The following is a 7,169-nucleotide window of genomic DNA, read 5'->3' as shown; positions in this document are numbered from 1 at the left end:
TGTGTGTGTGTGTGTGTGTGTGTGTGTGTGTGTGTGTGTGTGTGTGTGTGTGTGTGTGTGGGTGTGTGGGTGTGTGTGGATTGATCTTCCCAATCTCCGCACGTAAATCCAATTAAAAATATCTGATCAATCACAAAGATAAAGTTTCGAAAAACATGAATATTTATTTTAAAGTAATTATTTTTGATACATTTGAAGGTTGAAGGTTTTTATCTAAAATTTTAGTTGAAACTCTCGTAGGAAACATGTTTCGACGACAAGCTATAATTAATGATGATTGAATGGCATAACTAATTAAATGCATTTCAGTGAATGTAATGTACTTTTAAAATATACATATAACTTTAATTTTTAATATACTCGGTTTCTTTCAGAGAGAACTGCTAACTACATTCTTGTGCTACTGACTGTATAAATCAACGATGATAAATAACAGAATCAACCTGCTCTATCGTGAAATTTATTCTTCTTCCTCTGAGGAAATAACACAATCCCGTAGAGTTGCTAAAAGCTCACATTAAACAGTACTGGGAGAGTATCCAAATAAACAGCTAGCTACCTATATCCATGAAAGAAAACTCCCCATATCAATGTGCATCGAGAAAATCCGACATCATGCTCGAGAGCACTTCCATCTCGATGTTGAATTGAACGAATGAGCGTCAACTTGAATACACGGCGTTGCGGTGTAAAAGCCGCGTGATTTCCACCTCTAACGTAAGCCGAGATGCGAGATGAAAGAGAAAGGAAAAAATAAATTCAATGTTCGATACCGACTACCAAGCAGCCACCCTTCGTTTCCGCTCCTTTGTGCTTAGCAGAGATCGCGTTAGGCATGGTAGCGCACGACGTTCTCCTCCTCGTATGAAGAACATAAAGGGCGCTTACCAAACCCTGTAAGGGCGCGGCCTGGGTCGTGACTGGCACATGTTACGCGGTACGCTGGGAGGGTGCACGCAAGGAAAAATCAAGGGAGCGAAATTGTTTACAGATGAATAAGGAATCCTGTTCAAGTCTCGATTGCATCGCGATAATAACGTTGGATAATAATGCAGCGGGAGTTGCATTAGCGCATGTCGCTGAGTAGTAAGGTTAACAGTATTTCAAGTATCTTACAATAATCTGTAATGAAGCGAACAGGGTTGCGACGAATGCGAATAATTTCTGGCGGCACTCTCGAAGAACGCCGACGTTCATGTGCATTTCCGGCATTTTCGGTCTCGAATCGAGCTCTCTCTCTCTCTCTCTCTCTCTCTCTCGAGAGAGAGAGAGAGAGAGAGAGAGAGAAGCGCTCGATTTCGATCCCGTCATCGTTTTCCTCTACTCTCTAATTATCTGAACGACTACGATTAAGGACAGTTAACCACAGACACGCCGGACCGTTCCGTTCCCTTTGCCCGTATCCTTCGCCGAAGCTGCTGTGAGAGAACATTATTACGAGCCAACGTAATGTCTCCAGTCTCTCCTTCAGAGTCCATCATCTATTTCTCTTCAAATTTGATCAAACGAAATTTCAATTGGATCCGTTCAATATTCAACTTTAGATACTGTCGTAATTAAATCTTGAATTGAAGTTCGTTCAAAAGTAAATGAAGATGAAGTTTCATCATTCATTCGCATTTCCGATATCTATTTATAAACTCTGAACCTTTCACGGTATAGAAACAATCGCTGATACGGAATTTCAACAAAGAAAAATGTGTTGGACTGCGTTCCAAGAGATTGGTAACAACGCTCCGAATCCTAGACACTGTAATGAGCAGTTGAATTCAACACGCATATATCTACGTGTTTATAGAATTTTTACATGCTAATTATGATATCAAGGCCGTGTTAAGCAATATCCGATTATGCGAAGAAGAGAAAGCAGAAGGAAACGACGGCGCAGCAGAGAATATAAAATCATTGTTGAAGATCGGTAAACAAGCCTGGTTTATCGGTAAGTCTGATGCAACGCGGAAGTACATTTCATCAGCCGCGTCAAATGGAGCGTACAACAACACAGATAGATTACTCGGTAATTATTGTCACGTTTTTCCGACTAAAAGCCGGATAAAATCCTATGATCCAGGCTGAGACGTCCTCTAAAATCCCTTTGTTCTCAGGAGCTGTGATGACTCAGTTGAATATCAACGATATTAAGGACAGGCAAATTAAATTTCCTTTCATACGAGATAAGCTCACATAAATGTATGTTTAATAATGTGTGATACATGTACATAAGTTTAATGAAAAACGGAATATGAAAGAGTCATTGTGTCGATGGATCCGATCTTTCCTATTATTCTTTTTTCAGAATATTTAATATCTATAAATGAGAAAAAAATATCAAAAAATCAATTAATCTCAATTAATTTCTTTAAATACCGTACTACGAGAATAACACACTGTGTTCTCTACATATACGTTTAGGCCGCTACCTATAGGGTGCCCTTGTTCAATTTATAGATTGCAAAAGGACACCTATTGTAGCGATATAAATATACCTAAACTATAAGTATACCTAAACTAGATCAATGTGATACTCATCTAATTCGATTGCTTATAACTTTCATAAAAGTACATTTTTTAAGAAAAGTTATAAAGTTATTATTTATAACTTTATAATATATCATTTATAAAATTATAATTTGTAATTTAATGTTTTATATATTCTAATGAAGTTAAAAATTGTTTACATAGGTATGCTCGTTTATATATATGTATATATAATAAACATACTTACATAAAAAATGTTTTTTCAATCAAATCGCGAAATATTAAAGAATATAATCGAACGAATGTATGTATCTTTATTTTAAAAAAATAAAAAAGTTACAAGCAATGGAAAAGGAATGACAAGAGCATTAGAAAAAGAAAAACGAGTACATCATACCGAAAAGACGTTTAAGGGAGTTAAGAAATGGGAAGCAAGATAAATGTGTTGATAACTTATATAAAATATATGTTACAGTTTAGCGAAAGAGACCGCTTTGAATCCATCGTGCTTTATAAAGAGTACCCTTTCTTTTCTAACAGAATGTATGTATGACAGAGAAATTTGATACTTTGGAGAATAATGATCTAAAACTTCTATTGATATAGTATTGTACATAAACTGAAATTGAACTTTCTTACCGTATTAAACAATATTTAGTGCAATCGCAATGATAAGATTAAATTATTTTATATCATGTGTCTTATCTACCCAATACTTCCTTTTTTTATTCTTTAGAACAAACAGTTCGGAATAAAAAAGTCAATGAGAATACACGATATATTTCTACACTTAATCGCCGTATGCAAGAAAACAGTTTCTAAAACAGTTTCTAAGGAAAAGAAACTTCATGAATCGTTAGAAATGTAAAATCAATTTTAAACTGAAATTATAAATTCACAAGACCCTAAGAAAATTCATAATCGTTAAACTCCGTAATCGTTTTTATCTCTCATTTTTCCACCTCTATTCGCTTGTTTCCCCTTTCTTTCCTTCTTTTTCCAGTAACTTCCTTTAAATCCCACCAAGTTGTTTCTATTTTGAATCTCATATAAAAAAAAAAACTTCTTTCTTGTTACTATCTTTGAAATGCATAAAACTGCAGTTAGCTAACAGTCATATCATAAAAACAAACTGTGAAACAAGTGTAAATAAATCATTAAGACAAAAGATGATTTTCAAAGTTATCTTTGAAACATGGCTATTTTGAAGTCAGAAATAGTTTCAATGTCGAGTGCCAACATCGCCAACTGATATCTCAAAACATTTGTGATATACGTCACACGCTCGCGTAAATTTATGTTTAACAGACTTCAAACGTGTTTTTTTTTTTTCCTTAAACAAAGTGAACCTACTTAGCACGATAATATACCACGATAATATAATCTAATAACGGAAAAAGAATCTAGAAAAGGTGAACACGATCGAAATTGAATTAACGGGCTGTTGTTTATTACTGACATTTACTATAATGCCGCAATTAGTAATTAACAGTCTTTTTTCTCGAGAAAAGCATAAGATTCACACACTTGTATGTGTATGCGAAGCGAAACGAGGGGCTATTGAATTAATATCGGGATAATGATTTATGCTAAATGCGCGCGTGCAACTCATTAAATCCACGCGAACAGACGGGAACCATAACGCTAATTAAATGGAGAATTCCATCGCGCTGTTGTTAGTACATACGTGTACACGCATGCACCGGCTGCACTCACATGGAACAAAGAGCCTCTGTGCAAAGCTCGGACCGGTAGCAGAAAGCAACGAGCGGGAGAGATGATGAAGTCACTCGGCAAAACCGGTCGCCGGCACCCAATAGCTAAACTCGGTAACGAGCCTTGACGGAAAACGCAATGAAATTAACAGACAATTCTATTCGTGGATCGCGCGAGCACGCTTAGAAATCGCTTCAATCGTCAGTGCATGCAGATTATGCGCAATGAATAATCGACAAAAATATCGTAAAAAATTCATATTCCCCGTGTATATGAGAGCATACAGCTCTGCAGTAACAATAATTCGATAAGTTATAAATAATTGCATCCAGCAATTGCCTCGTTATAAATTAATAGGATTATATAAGGAGAGACAGCCAAGATCATGACTGCAATCACCATCGCGGATTGTGGAAAACATTCATTATATAATAAAACACATTATTCTATTTTTACGTGTCACAAGTTATGCCTTTTAAATAAATTAGCACAAATGCAAATCGCATTTTATTAGTATATAGTATATCGTATTCATGTTTAAATTCATAAGGCATTATTATCTTTAAATAATCTTTGTATACAATGCATGCCATTAAATATTTTTAGATATCTGTATTTAAATCATTCGATCTTATACTTAGATTTTCTCTATGTGTATATACAATCTAAAATATAAAATTATATAATTATATAAATATAAAATTATATTAGCAACTAGTAAAAAAAAATACCATATTCTCAAGAGAAAAAAGATTTTTTCTCTTTCTATTGCGTGGTTTTTCTTGGAATAGAAATGTAGAATAAATTGTTGTTAATTAAATTTACCATTAGCGAATTAAAAAAGACTAAAATTAAAAAAAATTATCGAAAAAAAGATAGCCAAATAATTAATTCTAAATAATGAATTCTGATTCCTGAACGCATTCCAAATGCTGGCATTTTTCAAGCGATCTTTATCAAATTAATCTTTCTTTCAAATTGGAAAATTTTATTCCAGATCTTTTACGCACAAAAGACAAAAAGTAGCTGGGACTCTCTTTAAAATTAATATTTTAAAACATTTTAAGCACTTCGCACAGAATAATATTTCATTTGCGTAGAGTTTTTCAGCAATCCTAAAAAGTTTTATATACGATGTAATAACGCACGGAAAAATCTTTGGAGCATTGCAAATGTATAACTCGCGCCGAGAATACATTTTTAAGAGTATAGATTTTCAAACTTCTCTTAGAATGTATACTTAGAATGTATACTTCTAAATTAGCTTCTAAATTTTAGTAGAGAAAACTGATATTCCTTTTTGTGTAATGACAAATGAACATGGTCGTCATTAAAGTATTCTCCCTATGATATCAGATTGTAAATTTGCGTAGATCTTCTTGTCTTCGCTACGCGTGAAGAGACGAAGGAAACGTCGACTTTGCCAATGAATCATCGCTATCGTGCGTGCAAACTACTGAAATATAAAAAAGCGACGCAACATTCGGGTGGAAGAAGATCATCGGCTTTCCCTGCCAGTTTAAAAACATTTATTCGTGCGATACGGACCAGAAAAATAATTAATATCTCGATGCGAATTTTCATTTCATTCGCACGGCTGTTACACACCGACGACCGCATACGAAGGTCCCCTCGTTAATAGCGGAAGTGTCAAGTCGATTAATCTTGTCGTCGTAACGCAGCCGCGACACTTCCTGCTCTCCGTCCGTGTCGATTTACAGCTTTCATTGTCGAACGAATTGGTTCTAACGTCGGAGGATGACCAGATGATACGCGCAAGTGAAATATAACATGCCGGTGTGTAATATCGACCGTCCGTGTTTGACAGAATAATCCATAGTTGAAAGCTACACGAGCAGTGAAAGCATCATTTTATGAGGGCGTAATGGAAAATAAAATGATTAATATCTTCATAACGTGAATATGATTTGTCACTCTTATCACAGTATTAACATTTTTTATCGATAATTTTTAAAAAATAAAATTACCTATATATTATTTCCGTCGACAAATGCAAATAATAATGACGATTTTTTTAAATTTTAATTAACAAATCATGTCTAAAACGATTGGTCGAACTACGATTAACTATCTGTCTACAATCTGAGTCTTTTCTGGAACAAGTAATATTTTATCTTCAAATTTCTCCGAAATAAAGTAAGAGTCCGATTCTTTTCTCTGAAATATCTTGTTAAAAAACTACTAGTAATGTAACAGAAATATTGAAAAGTAAGACCTTTTTCCACATTTTTAAAAAAAATCTAGAATAGTAAAAAAATTTAGACTGGAAAAAGAGGGTAAAAATATGATTGCAGGCAAAGGGTCAAATTTGTATTGAAGGAGTCTATAATAATCGGGGTACACATTTTTACATCAGGAAAAGGATTAACATTTAAAAGCAATTACTTTTAAATGATAAGGAAACAGAATCTCGTCTTCTTCCCTGTTGCAAATTCCGGAAACACGATATAAATTTAATTCATGATTTTTCCATGGTAGATACCAACTTTGTTAGAATGGAACGCTGCAATGCGAGCCAAAGAGAGGCGAATGAGTTTCCCGCTGTCATTTAATTAGTCATGGCTTACACTCGCGCGGATGAGGAACAGATAAAAACGACAAGGTTATTTGAAATCCGGCCAAACCAAGCGGACGTTAGTGAGGGTGATTAACAATACCTAATTAGAATTCTTTCCCTCTACCCGCGCATGCCGCACATCAACGATTGCGCGTTGTGCAAAAAAAAAAAGGAGATAAGGGTGAGCTAATTCACGAGTATCTCCCTTTGTTTCGTAGAACATGACCGATAGTCAGCAGATAATTGTAAACAACCGGGAGTCAGAATATGTGATCGCGGAACTCGTTAATTCCATCAAATCTACGATGTCAGTTTACATAATGTACATTTGCATATACCAGAACAAGACGCGCGAGCTATTTTGCCGCGCAGATTTCATGTAGATTCGAATGACTCG

This window comes from Atta cephalotes (genome assembly GCF_000143395.1).
Source record: "Atta cephalotes unplaced genomic scaffold scaffold00004, whole genome shotgun sequence".
Lineage (NCBI taxonomy): Eukaryota > Metazoa > Arthropoda > Insecta > Hymenoptera > Formicidae > Atta > Atta cephalotes.
Note: the sequence above shows the minus strand (reverse complement) of the source record.